This window comes from Aethalodelphis obliquidens, unplaced genomic scaffold (genome assembly GCF_003676395.1).
Source record: "Aethalodelphis obliquidens isolate GAN/ISIS:26980383/991018 unplaced genomic scaffold, ASM367639v1 scaffold43, whole genome shotgun sequence".
Taxonomy (NCBI): domain Eukaryota; kingdom Metazoa; phylum Chordata; class Mammalia; order Artiodactyla; family Delphinidae; genus Aethalodelphis; species Aethalodelphis obliquidens.
This window is the reverse complement of record NW_020837987.1, coordinates 15,032,406-15,056,337: the sequence shown is the minus strand read 5'-3', so window position 1 is coordinate 15,056,337 and position 23,932 is coordinate 15,032,406. Positions and strand designations below refer to the sequence as shown.

Genomic DNA, 23,932 nt, shown 5'->3' with positions numbered 1-23,932 from the left:
TCCCCAGCCCTCCCGGTCTCTCTCGGCGGGAGATGTGCAGTTATGATCAGAGGGGAAAGGAAGGATCAGAGGCAGGTGTGGACAAAGAGGCAGAGAAAGGCTCAGACCCCAAAGGACAAGGCAAGAACTCTGAGCCCCACTCTGCCCTGGGGGAGAGCACGAAACGGAGGCTCGGACTCTGAGAGATAGGGCCCACGTTTTATTGTGGCAGGGAAGCCAGGAAGGGGCGGGGGGTATAATTGCAAGCCACACCTCCCTGGGGAGGGGTCTGTTCCGCCGAGGAGCGTGGCTACATCAAAGGTTAGGCAGTGTCGTGTCGGCCCGGGTCAAGACTGGACATCCTGGGGCGGTGCTGGCCCTCGGAGAGGTAGGAATTCCTATGATGAAGTGCGGCTTCGGGCCGCGGCCAGCGAGGGCTGGACACCTGGGGGCGGGGCCTAGCTAGGCTCGGGGGCGGGGCCACACCAACAGGCCACACAGCACAGACGGAGTGCAGAACTGGAGGGGGCGGTGTCGGACTTCCGGGGTGGGGGCAGGGTGAGGACTGAGCGGGAACCGAGCCGCCAACGGAGGGCCCTGGCTCGAGGGGTGGGGCTTTGTCACCTGTTCTCGGGGGGTTCTTAGGGAGTGGGACCTCCAGGGAAGTCTAGTCTCGGGCGCGTGGCCAGGATGAAATGGGTGGGCCCGGCACCTGGCGGCGGTGAGGCGTCAGTGTCCTGAGAAGCTCGGGTGCAATTGCTTAGAGAGGCTTAGACGGGGGTTCTTGGGGAGGAAGTGAACTGGGCTCTTCCTCGGTGCTCTTCGAGTCTGGGTCTGACCGCTGCTGTTCGGACATGAACTTCAGGGTGCTCTGCTGCGAGACGCACCGCCGGTGGTTCAGCCGCTGCTCCATGGAGGGCCCCCTTTTGCCCCACATGCCCACGTAGTTTAAGTAGCTCAGGGTTCCTGGGGGTGGGGGCCAGATGGGCTGGTGGACTCCGAACCCCGCCCTAGGCCCCGCCCTGTCCCTCGAGGCTGACCTCCCCGGGGGTCCGCCCCAATCTGGCCAGAAGCCCTGCCTGGTATTCTCCCCGGGTTCCGCCCCCTGCCCTGCCGAGACCCCGCCCCTCCCTCCCGAGGCCCTGCCCTCACCGGCCCCCAGCGTCACGGCGCCGGCGCCCCAGCACAGGTAGGTGGTCACCAGGTAGGATACCTGTGGCCTCGGTTGGAGCGTCTCGCAGTTGGCTACAAAGAGTGTCAGGCTGAGGACAACCAGGAGCCCTGCACTGGGGGTGGGGCCAGAGACGGACACGAGGCTGGACAGGGACCCCGAGGCCCCCAGAAAGAGAAAAGAGACACATCCTCTCCCACCCTCCGTGACAAGGGCGCGCGCGCGCAAACGCACACACAAGACAGACAGAAAGATACCAGGAGGGGGCGGAAAGAAAGAGTGGGAACCAGGAAGAGAGTGAGAGGCCCAGCACACTCACCCCGACTGAGAAGGATATAGAACTGAGAAACACACAGGGAGGGTGGGACGGAGAGCCCAAGAGGCATTCAAAGACAGACACCCAGCAGGACAGAAACTCTGAGACACACAGAGCCAGAAAGAGGAGAGGGGAGAGATGCTGAGGTAGGGAGGGGCACCCCTTGCCCCAGGGAAACACTTACCGATGCAAAAGCTGAGGGAACTGAAGATCAGGTCCGCCTTGTTAAGGCGGCGGAACACTGGCCGGAAGGAGAAGCCCATGGCCGGGAGGAGGACCAGACACAGGGTCAGGGCCAGGATCATGAAGCCCGTGCTCATGTGGATGAGAACTGGAAGGAGAGGGGGAAGTGCCCAGGGTCATCCTCCCAACTCATCCCCACTCACAGCCCTGAGCAACATCCCCAACAGACACCCCCAAACTTTAGCTACAGACATCCTCGAAATCACCCCCACTGCCCTCGCCAAAGTCACCTCCTTGAAACCCCAAAATGACTCCCACTCTCACAAAGTCCACCCCGCGTACCCATAAAGTTAACCCAAAGTCTTTAAAAACCCACTTGCTTTAAAAATTGTGAATCACTGTGTTGTACACCTGACACTTATATAATACTATAAGTCAACTACCTCAATTCTTAAAAAAGTCATCCCCACTTGCACCCTCAAAGTGGTGCCAAATCACCCTCTCTTACCCCAAAGTCAGTCCTAGACACTCTCATGATCAACTCCACACATACCTCCAACGTCACCCCACAGATGGCCCTTGAGTCACCCCCACTCACATCCTCAAGTTCACCCCACAGAATCATCTCTATTATTTCCAATCCCAGGCACTCCCAATAGTACTCTTAGTCACTTTAATCACCTCTCAAGTCACACTACTTCTCTCCCACTCTTACCCCAAGTTTCCCTAATGACCCCACTCACACCCCCAGACCTCCCCAGGTATCTCAATGTCACCCCCATTCACACCCTAGAGCCCCTCACAGACATTCTCCACATCACCCTCCTGACATCCCCCAGAGCACACACACAGATGTACACACAAGAAAATTTCCAAATACTCTAAAACCAAAGTACCTAAAAGACGTAATCACACTCGGTTTAAAATTGATATTTATCCAATTTGCATTTCAGTATGACAAGAGTTTCGGCTCCTTCTGAGAATTACGCTTCTCCCTTTCAGCCCTTTCCTACTTTGCCTACTTTTGAGCAGTGCAAGACTATTTCAGCCAAATGAGCTAAGACTCCATTTGCTTTGTTTCTGGCAAACTGCACATATTACAAAATAGCAATAGTGCTCTCAGGATCAATCACATAATCCTGGTTGAGAGTTTTTCATGACATACCCTGCCCTCTAGGGCCACAGAGGTAGTCATGTGACTCTGGCTGAGCCAATCACAGTGCCCCATGACCCAGACAGTGGTGATTGGCTCAAACATGGGCACATGACCAAAGCCAACCAATCAAGCTCTTCCCGGGGACTTTTTCTAACTGAAGCTGTCAGGGACCAGCTCTTTCTTCTCTGATCAAAAGGATTATGAGCTTGGAGCTGCCTGAGCCTTGGACCCAAGCTCCTAGGTGACAGGAGAACTGAGAGTAAAACTAAGAAGAAAAAGCAGACAAGAGGAGGAGAGAAAGAGAGTTGAGATGACACTCAAGTCCCTGGCTCTTGTCATCCCAGAGACAAGCCCACTCCGTAGTTTGGTCAGAAGGGACGGCCGTTTGCAGCTTACCTCCGCACCATGCATTTCGCCTTCCTGCCGTTCCTCACTTGGAGTCCCAGTTATAAGACAGTCAGTACGTTGCATTGCTCTAGTCACCATGCTTGGTTTGGGGGTAGGTACCTTGTGAGCCAGTCACACAGGACTTTTGCAGGAAATTTCTGCACTATTTTTCCTGCCAGACCTGAGGTCTGAGTTGTTAGCAGTTCTGCCAGTCATTCTTCTGTCTGCTTTCAGGTTCATTCCCCACCCTTCTCTGTTCTACATTACAAGGACTACATTTCCCAGCCTCCTTTGCTCACTGACTTATCTCTGTTTGGCTCATGGGAGGCACTGGCAAAAGACTGGCTCTAGGGGGATGGGACAAGCCAGGGTAGTTATCCTCCTCTCTCTCTGCCTCAGTTGGTGTCTTCAGCCATCGATGCATTTCTTGGGTGATTGTAGCCACCTCTAAGCAAATCTCAGCATGAGTCTGTGCCTTCCAGATGGCTCCAACTTCCAGGCTCCAGTAATACTACTTCTTCCCTTTGTTCTTCTGGCGTAGGGGCCTGGCAGCTTGCTGAGTTGCTAATCCCTGATTTGCCTCACCATTCCTACTCGGCTTCTCAGCTCTTCTGTTACCCATGAAACCAATTCCCTATATTTACTTCCCTCTGAAGCCCCTAGAATGATTGTTTTTTCCTGACTGGATCCTGCCTTGCCACTACATGGAGCCTTGAGAATGAAGCCCACTCGAGTAAGTAACCAAGAAACAGACAGACAGCAATGTCTGATGCGGTCACTTGGACCGCTGAACGCAGCCATGTCTGAAAGCGTTTCTACCCCCATACTTTTTCACTTAGGTGAGCCTGTAAATTCCTTCACTCAAGCTAGTTCAAGTTAGAGTTTCTACCGCCTGTGATCCAAAGACTTATGACTAATTCAGGTCCCTTCTGTAGGCTCCTGGCAAGGAGCACAGGATTCAGTACTGCCTGAATACCACCCACCAACATCACAGTCAAACCCTAAAACACACACACACACACACACACAAAACCGTAATTGAATGTTCGGCAAAGGTGGAGAATTTAGACTACATAAAAATCCTAAATTTCTGCACCTAAAAAATAATTAAAACCTTCACAACCTATTTGTTATTTCTTATGCCAACCACAAAGCTTTGTATATTCTTAGCATTCAATAATGGTGATTTATCTTTAAAAGAGAACTGTGATACTGCCATGTGTGCTTTTTAAATGATATATAAATAAATACATACCTACATATGTGTGTGTATGTATATATATTCTGATGTGTATATAACCATAGCCATTTTCTCATATATGCAGAGAATATGACCAGCAGAACACACAAGGGCTTAAAATGGCTTAGTGACATCGGTTGCCCCCAGGAAGGGCAACTGGGAGGGACGGGGGACAAAAATGAGAGGGAGACGTTTGCATTTTTTAAAATGTTGAACCACGTAAATATATTACCTGTTCAAATAAAATAAAAGTCATTTAAATTTTAAAATAAGGAAAAAATTTTAAATCACACAGAGGGATTCCCTGGCGGTCCAGTGCTTAGGACTCTGCGCTTTCACCGCCAAGGGCCCAGGGTTCAATCCCTGGTGGGGGAACTAAGATCCCAAAAGCTGCATGGTGCAGACAAAAAGTAAAATAAAATAAAATAAAGTAAAGTAAAATCGAATAAAATCACACAGAGTTAACATTTTAGAACAAATGAGGAATGTACTGAATATTCACCATTCTTTTTTGTCTTCCCAGCACCTTTGAACACCAGTCCTACGTTTGGGGAATTTCCCAATGTTTGTATCCACACTTCCCGGCAAGGAAACCAGCCTCTTACTGCTAGGACCTCAGCATGCGACCAGGTTCCACCAATGAAATACAGCCACGCTAAACTTGGAGTCAGCAGCCGGGAGAAATAGCCGTGAAATCTGTTCTAGTCGGGGTGGCTGCAACTACCTCCAGGGTCCTGGGGCAGCAGAGAAAGAGGTTCCCCAGGGGAGTCCAGGCCTGGAGAGACTGGGTTCCACACGTCAAGCTCCAGTGTGTGTGACCAGTCAGCCAGTCCTGATCACTCAGTCCCTGGAGCCCAGTTCCCTGGCCTCACAGAGAGTCTATAAGCGCCGCAGTATCCTGGGTAAATCTATTTTCTGCTTAAACCAGCTTGAATTGGCTTCTGCTGCTTGTCATGAGAATCCTGACTTCCATATGGGGAGCGTATATCAAAGCCTTACAAGATTTCATCAGCCCTTTGGAAGCACTGCTATTCTGCTCTTGGGAATATATCCCCCAAGAGGAATCATGCTCAAAGAAAGTACTGTAAACAGAGGGAGAAATTGTGCCCAGTTGCCTTTGCCCACCCAGCATCCAGTCCCGTTCTTCTGGCAAGAGCAACCTGATATTGTCCGGAGGAACTCTCTGCCCACCCTCTGTCCTTGGGATTCTGACAGAAATGACCCCCTCCGTTGACTCTTTAAGAAAAGCATGTGATTCAGACCCAGGCAAACACAGCATGACGTCCTCCTGACCATAGCAAATGATTCAGGGAGGAGTGAGAAATCCCAGGGCAGTTAATCTGAGCCCATCGGAGCTAATGCTGAGACCTCTGTGTGAGGGCCACAGAAGAAAACGTATTCTCTTTTCTTCATCGTTGCTTACAGGAAAAAAATGGGACCCGGGAGCTGCTGAGAGCCCCACTGCCACTGTGTGAGCACAGCTTGCCTGAGGGCCCAACACAAAGGAATCCTTCAAGGAGAGATGGCAAGAGACAGGTACCTTTTGAGCACCTGCATCCCGAAGCAGGGACAATTTATGCCTGCAGACTTTTCCAAAACTCGAAACCAGCTTGAGTTTGAGAGGCATGAGAGAAAGAGATACTCAGAATAAATAAATAAGATTAATACCACACAATATTCTGGAAGTTTTATGAGCACTTATGTGAGATCTGAAATGAAGGTAGGTACACGGGCTGGTGGGGTGGCGGATCCTTATAATAATAAGAAGAAATCTGGGTGTAGCCCTTACTATGTGCCAGGCACTCTTCTAATTCCTTTACGTGTTTTAACTCACGTATTCCTCAAACAGCCCATGCATTGGTACCACTATCACTGACATTATAGAAATGAGGAGACTGAGGCACACAGCGGTGAAGGAATATGCCCAGGGTCACCCCGCTACCACGTGTCTGAGCCAGGATTCAAACCCGGAGCTCTGGCTCCAGGACCTGGGCTGCCTCTGTGGCAATGCTCAAAAGCGCTGGAAACACGGAGACCTACAAGGAGGCAAAATGTTTCTGGAGGAGCTGGAAGGCTCTTGTTATCTTAAAAAAATGAAACCACCATTTTCAAAAGAGTGAGAGAGAGAATGATGGTGTCTAGTCACCTAGTCACGAGGCAGGTTGGGTTTTGGCCAAGTGTAACGCCCATCTTCCCATGAGCAATGACAGTCCTGTTTCCTCATAAGCCCACATATAACTCCAGGAAGCTCCCTCCTAAGGCCTTCAGAGAATCTCCAGAGACGCTCTCAAGAATTCTAAAGATCCCCGCCCCCCCCAACCAAGAACACCCGAAGAGACTCCCCCAGAGATTCTCTCCCCTGATCATCTCCAGAGACCACCCCGCCCCCAGAGCACCCCAGGCTCCTACTGACCGGTGACTTGGCCCAGGCTGGCGCACTTGTGCTTCCCGCAGCTGGTCCAGAGGCCCAGGTAGCCAGTGTAGGAGCCCTGCAGGTAGGCCATACGCCCATCCAACACGCTGAGCAGCATCAGGGTCGCCAGGATGTTGAAGACAAGACACCAGCCCCGCAGGACAAACTTGCGGTCCTCCTCCCAGGAAGAGGCTTGATCCGCTGGGAAAGAATAGAGTTCTGGACGCCTGGCTCTGCCCGCATCACTCTGTTGCATCCTAGTCTCCATGTTCGAACACAGCCACGTCCCCACCCCTACCCTAACCTTGCCTTTTACCCCATTCTCAATCCGCTTCCACCCACAGCCATCTTCCCATCCCCACCCAAACCGCAATCCCAGTTTCATCCCCATCTCTGTTTCCTGTCCCATCCCAGCACCACCCACAGCCCCGTGCCACCCCCACTATTCTCCCTGTCCTAAGCCCTGAACACAGCCCCATTCCCATCTCTAACGCTAACGCACGTCTCCTCTCCCACCCACTACCCAGCCTAAACCCAAACCAACTTGTTTTGTCTCCAACCTCATCCTCTGCTCCCTATTCCGCAAAGCCCAGCTCCATCTCCACTCTCAACATCATCCCCTTATCTCCATCCCTGTCACATATCCCAACCCAGGACACAGACAGCTATGACACAGGTTCCAAAGTGTGTTCACGAGGCCGAGACCCATGGTGCCGAAAGGGTGAACACGGGTGCTGCCCCCGACATTCACCAAGGGCTGTGATCTGCCAACCTTCCAGCTGGCAGGGACCCTGACCCCGCACTGCTCACTCACCTCCAGCTACGCTGGACTTCACAGGGTCCCTCCCACACACCAACAGACTACCTTGGGGCCTCTACACCCTGAGTTCATGCTCTGATTCATGCTTCTCCCTCTACCTCTCTGACCCAGCCATGACCCCTTCTTGACCCAGTCCTGACCCCACCAAGACCCTACACTGAGCCCACCCTGACCCAGCCCAAGCCCCCATATCTCTCACACGGGGCTAGAGTAGAACATGAGTCCATGGCCAACGTCCCAACCTCCTGGAACCCCTCCAACTGTCATGGAACCTGCCCCCTGCCCCCAGGCCAGGCCAGACTGAAGCCCTGAGGCCTGCCTTAGGACAGCAGGAGAGACCAAGGAACATAGAAGAGGGGACCGAGAGATTCAAACCCCAAGGGACAGAGCCTGACCCCGGAAAGACCAGTGGACTTCCAGGTGGCCATGGAAATGCCTGGAAAGAGGGGATGAGGCAGTTGGAAGGTTGTTGAGTGCATCTGGGGACTGGCCTTGTCCCTCATCTCCACATGGCCCAGAAGTCCCAATCTGGCCAGCAGAGCTCTCAGCCAGAGTCCCTTCCAGTAGCTCCCAGCAACACCCAAGGCGAGGCCCAAGACCCTTCGTCAACTACCTTCAGGCCCTGGATCAGTCCCCAAGACTCTCAGCCCAATGTTCAGGGTCACCGGGTCAGTATCCAAGACCTGCTGCCCAATGTTCAGGGTCACCGGGTCAGTATCCAAGACACACCATCCATCACCTACAGTCGCTGTTTCCATACCCGAGGTGTCCCACCAGTTTTCCAAACTCGCCGCTTCAGTAACCAAAACCCTTCATTAGCTGCTCGCACCCCCCTGACCAAGGTAAAATCAGTTACCTACAATAGTCAAATTAGTATCCAGCCAACGACCCAGAGTTTCCACTCAAGTCTTCAAAGCTCCAAGTCACCAAACCGGGCCAGAGTCGATGTCCCCCCGTCAATTACTCGCAGCCCCGAGGCCAGTGTCAAAAGCGTCGAATCAATTATCTGGACCTCCCAGGAGAGTATCAAAGACACTTCGGACGGCTCCCAAACCAACCAACATCCTCCAGAAAGCAGCATTCACAGCTTACCATCAGGCAGCTCCATTGAGAGCAGTCCTGGCAGGTGAGAGGCAGGAGTCCACGGGGTGGGCCAGATTTGGGGCCAGAGTCCTGGGGGAGGGGTATCAGGCAAAAGTCGGGTACCAGAAGCATGGTCAGTATATGAGGCTAGAGGTTGGACGTAGGTGTGGCAGGGCTTGAAAGCTGGACCTGAAGGCTGGCCCTGGGTGGGGCTCGGCATAGAGGCTGGACCTATGATTCAACCCAGAGACTGCATCTGGGGGTGGCAGGGCCTGGAAGCTAGACCTGGAGGCCAGGGAGCCTAGAGGCTGTATCTGGGTGAGCGTGTCCTAGAGGTAGGACCTGGCGGATACAGGGAATGGAGAATGGACATAGGGAAGATAGAGTCTGAAAGTTAGACTGGGTGGGACTCTGACGGTTGGACCTGGGCTGGCTGGCTGGACTCGGTGCTGACACTGGTGGTGGGCAATCTGCTGCAGGTTTCTGGAGACGTGTAGACTCAGCCATTCCCAGCTGCCCAGGGGCTGGCGGCTGCTGCATGAGGCCAAGAAGGTCAGTCGACGGCTGAGCCTGGCGCTGAGCCTGGCCGGCTTGGTAATCATCGGCCTCGTCTGTCTGGGCCAGCCCTGGATCCACTTCCAGGTGCCGCTGGCTCCCCCTGGGGACCCTGCTGGCTCCCAGACCATCCCCATCGATACCATCTTCTTTGTGCGGTGCTCTGACATCTCCTGCCTGCCTGAGTACGACCAGAATGCTTGTAAGGCCTGCCTTATACTCACCATTCCTGGGACTCCTCTTTCCTCTTTGGTCCAGAGACCCCTTTCTGCCTCCCCTGGGTTGGTCCTCCCTTCTCCCCGGAAGGGTCCTCGCCGCCTCAGAACCAGCCTCACTGCCCTGTGCTCATTCTCACCCACGTGCTAGCCATCCTCACAACCTTAGCATCTTATTCACTATCCTGAGGCTTTTTCACCCCAAGGAATCTGTCCTCATCACATCAAGTTGGTTTCTCAATGCCCACCCCACTTGTCACTGCCCACCCCAACAACCTGTCCTTACTGACCTGGGGGATGTACCCTCAATGCCAAAGGCATCTGCCTCAAGATCCCTTCTCTAGAGCCCAGTTTCAATTTTCTTAAAAGGGGGATGAAGAATGTTCAAGGGAGAGGGCTTAAGGATACTCCCAGACTCCCCGGAGACCCTCTCCCCCGTGCTCGGGGCCTGAGGGCCCATCTTGGCGTTCCTGATTCTCTTCCTTCCCCAGATTTGTTGGACCTTGCCTGGGCCTTCCTCCTCATCGCCAGCATTGCCAGCTTCGTCCTCTGCATCATCCTCATAAACATCGTCTTCTTCACCAGTTCCAACATGCCCATGCTGGACTTCTCCAATGTCATCATCAGTCTCTTCACAGGCATGGCACTGAGATCCCTCCCTGAGGACCCAAGTCAAGGAGTACCTCAATCCCATCCCCATCCTGACCTTCATCCCCAAGCCCAAGCCTAGCTCCCTCCAAGTCTCCAACCCATCCCAGTAAAAAAGATCAACTTCCAATCCAGCCCCAATACCAGCCTCCACTTCACCTCCCATCTCCATCATCAACAGATCTCAAACTCATTCACGTTCCCTTCTGTGACGTCCCTCTCCATCCCCACCCCCATTCCAATTTTATCTTCTTTCCGATCTCCAAACCATCCCCATCACCAGCTCCAACCCCTTTACAGACCTCAACACCCAACTCCACGCCTGAGCCTCCTCGAGGCTCATTCCAAATGCAACCCACCCCTATCGACTATGAATCTAACCTCAGACTCAACCCCAATCCATCTCTGATCCCATCTTCTTCTTAATCCCCAACCTCAACTGCAACCACACCCTTATCCCCTGCGGATCTCACTCTCACACTCAACCCAGCGCATTCCCTACCCCATCTTCTTACCCATCTCCAATCCATCCTCATACCCAACCACGACTCATGCCCATCCCCCAAACTCATGCCTCAACCTCAATGTCCATCACTCAGACTCCAACTACCCAATACTCAACCCCATGCTCAGTTCTAACCCCATCCCACATCCTATCTCACCCCCAGCACCAGCTCTGTGATTTTGTTCAAGCTACTTAATGTTTCTGAGCCACAGTTTTCTCATCTGTAGGATGGGGAAAATAAAATTTCCTACCACGTGAGAGGTAGTGAGGATTGAATTAGAAAATGTCAGTACGTGATGGTAGCTATTTAACTCTGCACACATCCTTACCTTGATAGTACTCCCACTCCCTTCCAAATAACTCAAAAACGATAGCCTGATTAGAACAGTTTAGTTTTTCATTTGCATGCCAAATTACACTTTTTAGAAAAAGGGGGGCAATTTAATTTGGAAATGCAGGATATTGTGTTCCTGTCTCTTGTAATAATTGTTCACAACTTTCAGTTGCATCAGAAGAACATTCTTGGGCTTCCCTGGTGGCGCAGTGGTTGAGAGTCCGCCTGCCGATGAGGGGACACGGGTTCGTGCCCCGGTCCGGGAAGATCCCACATGCCGCGGAGCGGCTGGGCCCGTGAGCCATGGCCGCTGAGCCTGCGTGTCCGGAGCCTGTGCTCCGCAACGGGAGAGGCCACAACAGAGGCCCGCAAACCAAAAAAAAAAAAAAAAAAAAAAGAACATTCTTGGAGAGTGATAGTAAGTCCAAGAAGAGAGAACACTCAACTTCCTGTTTTCTTGTTAGTAAATGGTATTTATCCAGTTTGTCTAGTAAATCTTCCCAATTGTTTAAACATAAGGTACAAAGTGTAGAAAACACCCCTGTTATATGTCATTTAAAATAGGACATTTTTTCTATAAGAAAATCATTTCTGGGACTTCCGCGGCAGTCCAGTGGTTAAGACTCCATGCTTCCAGGGCAGGGGGCACGGGTTCGATCCCTGGTCGAGGAACTAAGATCCCGCATGCCGCGTGGCATGGCCAAAAAAAAAAGAAACATTTCTGCCCATTCCCCCTTTTAATGAAATGGAAAACACCTCCTATATTATTTTTCAATAACAAAGAAAAAATTACCCAGTACTCCATTATCTGAGAGAGGAAAAAACGAGTCTTTTCCTTTTCACAAATTATCTTTAATTCATGTTATTTCAAGATAAAATTAAAATATCCAGAATGACTAAGTTTCTTGCCACTGCTTCAGAAGCCCAGAATTAAAGACCCAATATAGTGATGATGATCTCAATTCTTTTTTTTTTTTTTTTTTTTTTTTTTGGCTGCACTGCACGGCAGGCACGATCTTAGTTCCCCGACCAGGGATTGAACCTGTGCCCCCTGCAGTGGAAGCGTGGAGCCCTAACCACTGGACCAGCAGGGAATTCCCAATAATCTCAATTCTTGAGGACACACTGTGTGCCAGGGAATGTGCCAATCTCAATAACTCCTCAAGACAGCCCAAGGAGATGGGTCCTACGATTATGCCCACTTTACAGATGAGGGGAATGAGGCTCAGAGAGATGGAGTGACTGCCCTAAGGTGGGATAAAGAGGCTGCCCTAAGGTGGGATACAGAAACGGGACAAGAGTTCCAGTCTGTTAGCTCCAAAGCCTGTGGTTTTATTTTATTTATTTATTTTTTTTGCGGTATGTGGGCCTCTGTTGTGGCCTCTCCCGTTGCGGAGCACAGGCTCCGGACGCGCAGGCTCAGCGGCCATGGCTCACGGGCCCAGGCGCTCCGCGGCATGTGGGATCTTCCCGGACCGGGGCACGAACCCGTGTCCCCTCATCGGCAGGCGGACTCTCAACCACTGCGCCACCAGGGAAGCCCAAAAGCCTGTGGTTTTAGACATCAACATTGCCTGGTTAAACACCAAGTCTTGCCCTCCCAATGTCCTCCACCAAGACATTGTCAGGAGCCTGTTTTCCTGCCTGTGAGCAGAGGCTCATGGAGGTAAAAGCAAGTGGGAAAGTAAGGAACAAGACCCTGGCAGCCACACAACTGTGGGCAGGGGTCCTCACGCACCTGATGGCCGGCCTCCTAACACCTGTACTCACACAGGAACCAGCATGATATTGGGTATCCTCTTCTACCTGATGCAGGCCCATGAGTTCCTGCAGGAAGGCATGACCTACAAGCTGGGCTGCAGCTTCTACCTGGCGTGGATTGGCGTCTTCCTCTTCCTGATAACTGGTCTGCGCTGGGGTGGGGTTGGGTTTGGGGTTTGGGCATGCGTTCGAGGATGCAGATGGGGGCAGGGTGGGATAGGGTTTGGGATGGGAAGGGGACTGTGGACTGGGAGGACTGGGTTGAGTAGGGAGATGGGACTGGGGATAGGCCTAGGGCTGGATGTAGGGGCGGGGTCGGGTTTGAATTTGGGAATGGGTTGGGGACAGTGTAGAGAGTGGTGCTGGGTTTGGGGACAGTGTAGGGGCTGGGGCTGAGTTTGGGTTTAGACATGCATTTGGGGACATGATAGGAGGTGTAGCTGGGCTTGGAGAAAGGACTGGGGTCAGGCTGGGGCTGGTGAACTCTGCGCCTCACCCCCTTTGCTCTCTTCCTTCCCCCAGGTTTCTTTTCCTATCTGAACTACATGAATTTCTGGTCTCTCCTGGCGATCCAGGCCATCTGGACTTAAGACATGAGAATGTCCCCACCTCAGGCCTGCTCCCACGGCTCCCTGCCAAGCACCTGACAACCCTGCTCTCCAGCCCCCTCAGTCCCCTCTGAAACACCCCCCCAACTCAGATTAATAATCTGTATTTTCAAATAATCTGCGTTTTTCACCCAGAACATTCTTTTAAGTTCAGTGCCTTATAAGTGTTCCCTGGAAATGCCACGCCTCTCTGGGGCCATCCCTTGAGCCCTCTGGGGTACAGGGATAGGGGAGGGAGAGACTCGGGAGGGAAAGAGACAGGAGGTGTCAGCAAACAGGCTGGCTCCTGGTTCCTGGCATACAGATGGTGCTCAATCAATGTGTGTTGAATAGCTGATTCTCTCCAAGCTCTTTGGGCTTCATCCTTCACTTTTGTGACGCCCGATAATTTGCCCCTCCTGAGGTTAATTCTCCTTGCACCCACACTTCACCTCTTGCCTTTGCCACCACCTCCTGCCACCACTCCCTTCCTCCTCCCCAGCCCAATTCAGCTCTATTCCTTTTTTTAACTTCATTTATTTTTCTATAGTATCCCATTCCCTCTCTATTTATTTATTTATTTATTTGCGGTACGCGGGCCTCTCACTGTTGTGGCCTCTCCCGTTGCGGAGCACAGGCTCCGAACGCGCAGGCTCAGCGGCCATGGCTCACGGGCCCAGCCGCTCCGCGGCATGTGGGATCTTCCCGGCCCGGGGCACGAACCCGGGTCCCCTGCATCGGCAGGCGGACTCTCAACCACTGCGCCACCAGGGAAGCCCTCTATTTATTTATTTTAAAGGCTGTTATATGTAGCCAATTTTTGCATATGGTTTGGAGGATAATGACAGTACAGTTGTTCCTCGGTATCCGGAGGGAATTGGTTCCAGGACCCCCCCTTGGATAACGCAATCCGGGAATGCTCAAGTCCCCTACATAAAATTGCAGGGTATTTTCATGTAACCTATGCTCATCCTCCTGTACATTTTAAATCATCTCTAGATTACTTATAATATGTAATACAATGTAATTGCTATGTAAATAGTTATAAATATAATGTAAATGCTATGCAAATAGTTGCTGGGACACACAGCAAATTCAAGTTTCGGTTTTGGGAACTTTCTGGAGCTATTTTTTACCCCAATTTTTTCGATCCGTGGTTGGTTGAAATCGTGTATGTGGAAACTGTGGATACAGAAAGCCAATTGTACCTTAATCTAGTTAGAGTTTAGTCCACGGTATGTGCTCATTAAGTGTTGTTACAGTAACTCTTCCTCTTGTCTCCCACAAAAGACTCTCCAACGTGTTCATTTTTAACAAAAAGTGAGCTGCAACTATGTGCCAGACATGGGGTCTACAGGACTGACCCAACTGGACACAAATCCTAGTCTTTAAGGAATTGACAATTCAGCAGGGAGCCAAAAAGAAAAAAAACATGCCCACAAATAGATATGTTAGGAGATAAGAGCTATGAAGAAAAATAACAGAGGGTAAGGGAGACCAGTCTGGAAAGGAGAGGTCTGTTGTATAGAGCAGACGGGTGAGGGCTCTATGCTAAGGTGACATCTGAGCAGAAACAGGACTGAAGAGAGGAAGAGAGTTATGGGGATTGATCGGGGGAAAGAGTTCCAGGCAGAGGAATCAGCAAATGCGAAGGTCCTGGGGTAGACATGTCCTTGGCAGCTTCCAGGAAGACCAGGGAGGCCAATGTGCTAGTGTAGCCCTGAGCAAGGGAGAGAGAGGAAGGAAATGAGGGGAGAAAGGGAACAGGGACCAGGTCACTCTGGGCCTTGTGGGCCACAGTGAGGACTTTGCATTCCTCTGAGGGAAGCAGGAATCAGTGAAGGAAATGTGTCACTTACGTGCAGAGTTTAGGTCTCTTACTTCAGACCACAGGCTTCATGGAGGAGTCTCCTCACTAGAAGGAAGAAAACAACCCCAGTGACCCGGGGAACCAGCTAAACAAAGCGTGTTCTAGTCACACAAGGGAATTGCTTAAGGAATGAGGTCACTCTGTGTACGATGGGGAGAGACTACTTATGAGACTACTGGAGTTAAAAAATAAACAAGCATCTTTACCCACAACGTCTGTGTGTATATCATAAAGTAAAAAGTCCACACCAACTTGTTGACAATGGCGACTCTGGACAGTGGGTTTGAAGTAGAAAAGTTTCATTTAATATCTTTGAAAATAACTTTTACAATCATGTCAGTTGAAAGACACTCCTCAGATCTCCAGGCGAGTCCGGGCCTCCAATACCCTCCTCCCTCGACCCAGGAGTCGGGCCCTCCAGCCCCAGAGTCCAGCCTCTGGCCCCGCCTCTCACTGCGCAGGCTCGGCCTCTAACTCTGCGCCACGCAGACCCTTTCCCGGAACGCCCCCTTGTCAATCTCCTCACTGACCCCGCCTCCCACCCTGCGCCTGGGACTGAGTCTGAGTCGACCCCGCCCCTGCAGCCATGGCTCACGCCACTGCCGCGCTGGCAATTCCTTCTGGCCCCTCCCACACTTGGGGTCCTTCCCCTTCACCGCCCGCCTCTTGTGCTGTTCACAGAATTGCCTGACTCTCATGATAGGAAAAAGGGCCCCAATATTTCCTTGCTCTCTTTTCCTCCGCCTCCAGGGACAATGTATCATCGCCTGTTCGGAAGTATTCTGGAGGAAACAGGCAGTATTTCCTTCCCCAAGCACCAAAGTGGGGTTTCCGACACCGGTGAATATGCTGGATGCCTCGGGGCGGAGCCCGACCTGGGGCCGGGGGGCGGGACGCGCGAGCGGCGCGCGCAATAAAGCGGAAGGTGTAGCAGCTCGCACACGCGGTGGAGAAAGTGAGGGTTGGGTGAGAGTTCTTTGCATTTTGGCTCCTTTTTTTTTTTCGCGGGAGGGCGTGCGTTGGGACCTGGGTCGCGCGTGTCGTGTGTGCCCGGGGCTGCTGCGGGGACGGCCACGCTGTGGCGTGGACGGGGTCAGGGCCTTTGTAAGGGTCTGGCACCCGCGCTCCGAGGCGAGCCTGAGTGCTCTCTGCGGGGCGGGCAGTGGCGACCGGAGAGGGTGGTGGCTCTTTGGGGGTTCTCGGGGGGTGGGAGAGGAATACTCCCGCCGAAGCGAACTGGGGACACCAGAAGTAGTCCTCCTTTGTCTGCACCTGCGCCATTTCTGTTGCCCACGTCGCAGGGCTCCGCCATTTTGTCCATTTCGGGGTGGGGGTGGCTTGTGACCTTGAGCTTTTCTTTCTGAGGTTTTCCACACCTGTGCTAGCTACACGTACTTTCCTTGGGAAATCGTTCTTGTGTATTCCTATTTCACGTGGCTGGCGTTTTTGTGCAACGTAGAACAGAGACTATGGGGCAGGTAGAGACAGAATCTCAAGGGTTCCTGAGGAAGAAGTGCGAGTGGGGTCTCTAAGTGAATTACTGGGTTGTGTTTGAGAACCAGATAGGAGTAGTTTTAGGAGAAAGCAAATGGGGCCTTTGTTCACTTTCAGGAATCATTCTGACACGGTCACTTAAATATCAGTTTCGTGATCACTCAGAACATCAGAGTTTTGTGTTAAACGTTAGTTCTGGGCTAACCGGACTTTTTTGGACATCGTTTCCCTGACTCCCGAGGAATACTACGCCCCTGCTAAGGAGATCCAGCCCAGGAGCAGCTAGCTGAGTTTCTCTCCCCACCACAGCCCAGCAAGAATCCTCTAGCTGAGTTTCACCGTTCAGTCAACCATCTAGAAAACCGTTGACTTTATCCTAATAGTTGCCATATCACAAGTGGAAGGATATTCATCCATTCATCATTGGAGCGCGCCCCCTTTTGCCATTGTCCCGTGTATTCCTTTTTCGCGCTTTTTTTTTTTTTTTTTTTTACTTTTAATTGTTAAAATCCTCAAACATGCAGGGAAACAGACATGTTTGACAGAACATTTCCCCATGTTTACTTTTGTGTCCTTCACGGTTTGAAAGTAAATTTCTTGGTTCATCCAAAACAGTTAACACTGTGTCTCTAAAGTAACATTTTTCTACTTAATGACACTGCTGTTGTCGTCCTCAGTGAGATAATTCCTTAATGAGGCCATCTCCTATCTGCTCTGTGTCCATAGTTCCCGAGTCATCTCCAAAATGTCTTCCACGGTTGATTTGTTCAAAAATGGTCGTGTTTAAGGGTCTCTGGTCATTGCTTACGCTGCTTGTATTTTAGGTTTCTCTTTTCCTCTTCATTTACCCCAACAGTTTCAAGGGATTTGCATCTTAGCTTTAATTGTTTAGGGTCAGTAGCAGGTATAGCCAATGCTGGAAATCTGCAAAACTAGGCAAGGGGGTTAGCAGGTTCTCTCCATGTAATGGGTTTGAGGACAGTCCCTTGTGGGGACTGGGGAGTGACACTGGGGAGGTGAGGGCATTTTGATGTCACCACAGGGAAGGCTGTGGGCATTTGTACGTCCGATGGATTTTGTGTTTTCCAGTCTCTAAGCACTGTTAGCTTGCTTGGCCTCTGTCCCTGAAGGTGAGTGGCCTTGGGACCTGGTTGCAGAGGGACTGGAGCTCCCATGATGTCTAGCACTGGGCTCCGATCACCCCTGAGGACACAGTGCCCTCCAGGACCTTTGACACCTGGGGGTCTGAGGGGCCCTGGTTTTGATGTTCTTTGGACCCCCAGACTGTTTCTTCCCCTACCCTCACCAGATCCTTCCTGTGTTACAGGTGTGTCTTCAAGCTGAGGGCCCACCCACCTTGGTAAGAACCCTTGCTCCCAGTCCCTCACCCACCCAGGTCTAAAATATCTCACCCTCACTTGGGGTGACTTCACATCAGATATCTCTGGGACCTAATTTTATATGCCAGCAATCATGCAGATCCCAGCTCTGCTGTTCTTGGGCTTAGGGATGTTACTCAAGTGCTTGGTCTCCTGAGCCTCAGTTTCTGTGTCTGTAGAGTGGGCACAGCACATCAAAGGTGAGGGTTGAATATGATGGGATATATGGGCTGTAGAAGAGGGAAATATTTAGTCACTTTTTGGTGTCCGTCGGGAGTGGTTCCAGGGCCCCGTGGATATGGAGGGCCCAATGTATGTTTGGGGGTTTCCGGGAAAAGGACTAATCAGAAATCTAATTTTCAAACTCGGCAGAAGAAAAGAAACAGAAGGGCTCGAAGCATTATCACTCACTGCAGGGCAGTGGGGGTGGTTTGTAGACTAAATACAGTGTACCTTTCAGCAAAGATTAGGCAGCTTCCCATGCATCATGTATATGTAAACTGATAGAGTTGTTAAGGTTACTCTCAATTTATACAATACTTGTTGTCAGAGAACATGGTATATCTGGAGAATGTTTCCTAAATGTTTCACATTGGAGAATGTTTCACAGATGTTTCCGAGAGCTAAGTAAACCATCAAATGGGCATGGGGACGTGTGTTACCCAAGAAGGAACAGGTGTTCCCAGCTCTAGGAGGGTTTTTTCCTCTGTTCAGTGAGGTCTCAGCCTAAATCTATATTCCCATTAATAAGGATGACTTGATACTGATACAGGTATGTCTTCCCCTGTATTTAGATTACTTTCTAAATACATAATGTGGAGAACTGAAAGTGTAGCCCGTGGGGTTCTTAGAGGTTTAGATTCTGGCCAACAGGTACCTTGGGCGTGGAGCTGCGTCCTGTGAAGGGTTAGCTCAGAATGCAGACCATCTGAGCATCTTTCTGGGGGGCTGTTCTCTTCATCTGAGGTGTCCTCTGCAGAGCTCTGAAGGTTTGCTGTGGGCTGAGGGAACTTCTGGGATAATGTGGAGTAGAGAGAGTGTCACTTGGGCAGCGATACGTGAGGGGTGAGAAGAGGGAGCGCTGACAGCAGGACAGGGAAGCCCTAAGGGATGTGTAACATCTGTCGATGTCTGAGGCACTGCTGGCCAGCAGAACTGGCAAGGTGGAAATGTTCTATTCTGCATTGCCCAGTTCGGGGGCAGCGGAGTTGGGGTGTGGGGTTTGAGGACACTGGGACCCCCATGATGTCCAGCACTGGGCTCTGATCTCTGTTGAGGACACAGTGCCCCCCGGGACCTTTGACACCCGGGGGTCTGAGTGGGGGGGTCCCGTTTCTGGGGAGGGACGGATGGGGGCCATAGTTGCCCTGCACCCTATAACCTCTCCATCCCCCCATCCCTTCCTGTCTGCAGGTGGTTCCCCCAGGAGTTCAGCAGCCCTCGGTAAGAACAGACTCCCCTTACTATTAATGCTGTAATAATCATATTAAACTTATTATATTATAAATTTATTGTTAATACAATTTATAGAGTATGGTAATATTAACATAAGGACAGGTGCTGAGCACTTAGTCTGAGCCAGGCCGCATTCCTAAGCACTAGAGTCAGTTAATCATCACAATAACCCCATTCCTTGAAATGGGTGCAGTTTTGTCCGTGTTTCACAGGTGAGGTGGAGGCACATAGAGGTTGTGGTTTGCCCACACTCGTCTCCTTGTGGTGGGGAGGGGGCTTATTTCTGCAGCCTCCATCCATGTTCGGGTACAGCAGGGTGATGGGGGCTTTCTCTGTACCCCCCCTTCTTCCCTACAGTTGATACAGGACCAGCGAGGTTGGTTTTGATCCCCGGTGCTGCCACTTTTGACCTTAGGGCGTGATTTGTCTGCGCGGATCGGGCTGAGGGGTGGGCGCCCTGGTGTGTGTGCTGTGGGCCACCCCCCCCAGCAAGGGCCCAGCCCCTCCTGGGCTTGTAGAGATGCCTCAGCTGGTACTGCTGGGGATCACCGGGATCACTGAGCGCCAGCCTTGCGCCCCCACCCCACCCCGCCCGCCCCCGAGTGCTGCCTTGAGCTCTGTGGCATCCGCTGCAGAGATGGGGGTGGGGCGTGTTAGAGGAGGTGGCTGCGGGAGGGGCGGGGATGAGAAACAGGCCAGCCCGCGGTGGGGGGGGCATGGTTTGCAGTGAGATGTGCTCAGTTGGTGCCTGAAGGGGCTGTGCTTGGTGACCCCTGTGATGTCCAGCACAGGGGACCTTTGACCCCCGGGGGTGGGAAGGGTCCCTGGCTCTGGGGACAGATGGATGGGGATCGTGGTTGCCCTGCACCCCACCAGCCTGCTCTTCCCCCCTCCCTGTCTGCAGGCAGTTCCTCCAGGAGGCCAGCAGTTCCACCAGGCCTCTCGGTGAGAACAAGTTCTTATTAATACCATAATTATATTAAATTTACAGTCACAAAGTGGAGAGATTATGGTAATGGTATATGTCCAGGCAAAGGCTGAACACTTAACTTTAAACCAGGCACAGTCCTAAGCACTAAATTCCTTTAATCTTCACAGTAACCCCGTGATGGGAGCGCAGTGGGTGGTGTAAGGGGAAGCTGGTACAGGAGTGGCTTGGGGTGGGGTTTGCGGGGAGACATCCAGTTTGAGGGCTCCTGAAGGGGCCACGCTTGGGGTCCCCATGATGTCCAGCACTGGGCTCTGATCTCCTGTGAGGACACAGTGCCCCCCCAGGACCTTTGACACCTGGGGGTCTGAGGGGCTCCCCACTGTGGGGAGAGGCTAGGGGCTTGTGACTGTTTCCCCGCCCAATGCCCCTCTGTGCCCTTCCTGCAGCTCCCGTGGCCATGGCGGGGCAGGGCGACCGCTACTACACACACGCCGGGCTCCTGGCCATCGCCCGGCGCTTCCGGCAGAACCCCAACGAGCTCATGAGCACCTGGATCCTGCGGGTGTATGACCAGGGCGGCCTGGCCCTGGCCCTGGATTCCAGGGAGTTGGTGATGCTGGGCGACCTGACCGGCAATGCCCGTCTTCAGCTACTGCTGCAAGGCCCTGCGGGGTGAAGGCAAGACGCTGCTGGCCTGGCGCCAGCGCTGGGAGTCCTTCCTGCACTTGGAGGGCACCGAGCTGCCCTTCCGACCCTGGACCACCATGGAGGAGGGCATCCAGCTGGTGCGAGAGCTGGGCATGCTCGACTGGATCTACCGCGAGCCGCTGCCGCCGCTCCCCAAGCCCAAGCGGCTGGTGCCCAAGGACGTGCCCTTCACGCAGGGCCTGCAGCGGCGCCTGTGGGCGGCCGCACCCTCCGAGCTGCACTGGTCGGCCTGCTGGTCAAGGGCGTGACGGTGCTGGAGGCTGTGATGGCAGACCGTTGCCGACGTGGGCCTGCTCTGGCACCAGAGCCAGCCGGGCCGCGCCAGGCTCATGCTGGGGCCCAACCCGACGCGCAACGACCTCATGGGCTGGCTGCTGAGCCACGGCATGCCCAAGGAGCGGGTGGACAGGCAGCCCACCAAGGTCCTGGAGCTGTACATCCAAGAGGCCAGGCGCAGCCACACCCGCGACGCGTGCCCTCCGTTCGGACCAAGCCTGTGGGGCGGAGCCACCCGTGCGCCACGACTAGGCCTCCCGGGGCAAGGAGGCAAGGAGCAGGACATCGTAGGGGAGACGCAAAGCCTTGGTTGGCTCCAGCCGGTGTTCAAGGAGCCCCAAAGAGGGGTGTCCTTGCCCCCAGCCCACCCCGTGGGCGTCACCAGCCGGAGCTGGTGGAGAACAGGCAGCTGGCTGACAGCTGCTGTTGCTGGATGCCAGACAGTGTGTTACGTTTCAGTCTGTTACACTTTGGCCTGATGGGCATGGTGGGTGGGCCCCCGCCGCTGTGTCACATGGGCTTCTGAAGCACTACAGGCCAAGCGGGAGACCCCGCAGCCCACGCCATGAAAGCACCTTGAAGCTTGTACCCTTTCTCTTAAGCCTTTTTTTAATGCAATATTTTTACTTGTTAACTTCATACAGCACTTGGGTTTTATGGTTGCTCGTTTCCCCTTTTGCCAAGGTTTTTCTATTAAGTTTGTTTTGCAATGCCTTTCTCTTTTAAACTTGAATTTTGCGCTTTGCTTGCCTGCGAAGGGGGTGGCCAGTCCCTTCCAGTTTCTGTAGCTGTGTGTATGGCTGGTACCTTTGGGCAAGGGATGCTGGGGCCAAGAATCCCAGCTGTGAGGATGGACAGTCCTGGCAGGCAGTACCAGGCACCCATTAAGTAGCCTGCACGTCACTGCGTGTGAGCTGCGGCGTCTGACTGGGTCCAGGTGTGGAGCTGGAGCCAGAACCCTCCCCGGATGAGGATGGAGGGAGTTGCATGGCAGCCCTAGTGAGGCCCCGCCACCTCCATGACCCTCCCCGCAGTCTGCTGAGGAGGGGTCTAGGCTCACAGCTGCGGGGGCGGCTGGAGCTTTGCGTCTAACATGCATCTGGAAGCAAGAGGCCGCACCACTGCAATTCCAGCCCCGCCCCCCAAGCAGGACCAAGAAGTGAAGTGCAGAGGGCATTCCTAGGCCTTCCCTGAGGCCCTGTGACAGTCCAGTACCAGCAGGGGCAGTGGTGGGCCGCGTGCTCATGACAAGAGGCTCCCTTGGGGCCCAGGGCAGGTGGGGCAGGGAGGTGGGTGGAGCCGGGCTTGTCCACACGTGTGAGGATGGGGCTGCTGACCCCTGCCCTTTCCCTCCCATGCCCATGGTGTTCTGGCAGCTGGGAGTGGTTCTCGTGTCTGGCTGCCCAGCCCCACCTCTGATTCTCCAAGCCTCCCCCATCTGACAGGCACCCAGTGGCGGTTACAGAGCACCCACTGCACACCAGGCTGCTCACCGACAGCCTAGTGGGGTGTTGACACGTTTGCCTGATGATGCAGACAGGATCATTGGCGCCCCAGACTGTTGCCTGGTGTTTGGCGTGTGGAGAGGGCAGAGCCGCCTCCTGGGTTGCAGGGCTAAATGCAGCAGCGCAAGTACAGGCCTGGGACGGCCTGGTCTGTGAGCAGCACCATGTGAACCTGCTGTGCGGTAGCGTTACCTTTCCTTACGTTCAGGGCTGTCCTGTGGAAGCTCCCTGCCTGCGCCGCCCGTTAGGGCAGCCACCTGCCACGTGTGGCTAATGAGTGCTGGGACTGGCTAGTACGACTGGGACCTGAATTTCACATTTTATTTACTTACACAATGTGAATTCAAACAGCCACGTGGCAGCCGGTGGCAACCATACTGGACAGTACTTGGGTGGGATCCCGGGATCCCGCCCCCTGCAAATCGTAAGTATAGCAAATGCTATGCTAGGTAGCCCAGAGGGGATGCCACTGCCCCCCTCCCGCCACTGGCTTCTTGGAGGCTAGTTAACCTGATGGAGGAGTCGTGTGTGCCAGGGGAGATGGCGCTGCAGAGATGAATGCTTAGCCCGGAGTCAGCCTCCAGGTTGGTCCCAGCAGGCTGGCTGTGCGGCCAGGCTCTGAACCCTGACCTTAGCTCTCCCACTACCAGGCGGGCACCAAAACAGGGCTGAGTGAGCTGGACCCCGACAGTGCATGACCCGTGGTGGGGAGGAGGTCACCCTGCAGGCTCGCACACATCATGTGTGCTGCACCTACAAATAGAGGTTCCCGCACGTACACCACGCGTTCCCAGGCGTGTATAGAAACCTGCACATAGACACTGGTGCACGTATCACCCACACATGCAAAGGAGCACGTAAGCATGTGTGTGTACGTCGAATATGTGTGTACACAGATCCGTGCAGGAGCATATGCGTGAATAGACATCCACACGTGTGTGCACGTGTGTTAACACATGCA

At 53.1% G+C, this 23,932-nt stretch overlaps 2 long non-coding RNA genes, 3 other non-coding genes and 1 pseudogene across 6 annotated transcripts; 5 read left to right on the top strand and 1 right to left on the bottom strand.

The window, feature by feature from the left end:
• Positions 1-34: 34 nt before the first annotated feature.
• LOC113605681 (uncharacterized) lies at positions 35-15,598 on the bottom strand. The gene is made up of 3 exons (XR_003427300.1): positions 15,430-15,598; positions 15,213-15,268; positions 35-1,797 (listed from the first exon to the last, which is right to left on the bottom strand). It is a non-coding gene; the product is annotated as an uncharacterized LOC113605681 (long non-coding RNA).
• On the top strand, positions 2,290-6,092 carry LOC113605678 (uncharacterized). Its single transcript, XR_003427298.1, has 3 exons — positions 2,290-3,925; positions 4,956-5,334; positions 5,858-6,092. It is a non-coding gene; the product is annotated as an uncharacterized LOC113605678 (long non-coding RNA).
• Positions 15,599-16,195: 597 nt separating the features above from the next.
• On the top strand, positions 16,196-22,199 carry LOC113605646 (uncharacterized; annotated as a pseudogene). The gene is made up of 3 exons (XR_003427288.1): positions 16,196-18,745; positions 19,510-19,539; positions 20,929-22,199. The product of XR_003427288.1 is annotated as an uncharacterized LOC113605646 (transcript).
• LOC113606304 (small nucleolar RNA SNORD88) lies at positions 17,883-17,973 on the top strand. The gene has a single exon (XR_003427491.1). It is a non-coding gene; the product is annotated as a small nucleolar RNA SNORD88 (small nucleolar RNA).
• LOC113606306 (small nucleolar RNA SNORD88) lies at positions 19,331-19,426 on the top strand. The gene has a single exon (XR_003427493.1). It is a non-coding gene; the product is annotated as a small nucleolar RNA SNORD88 (small nucleolar RNA).
• Positions 20,766-20,857, top strand: LOC113606305 (small nucleolar RNA SNORD88). The gene has a single exon (XR_003427492.1). It is a non-coding gene; the product is annotated as a small nucleolar RNA SNORD88 (small nucleolar RNA).
• Positions 22,200-23,932: the final 1,733 nt, after the last annotated feature.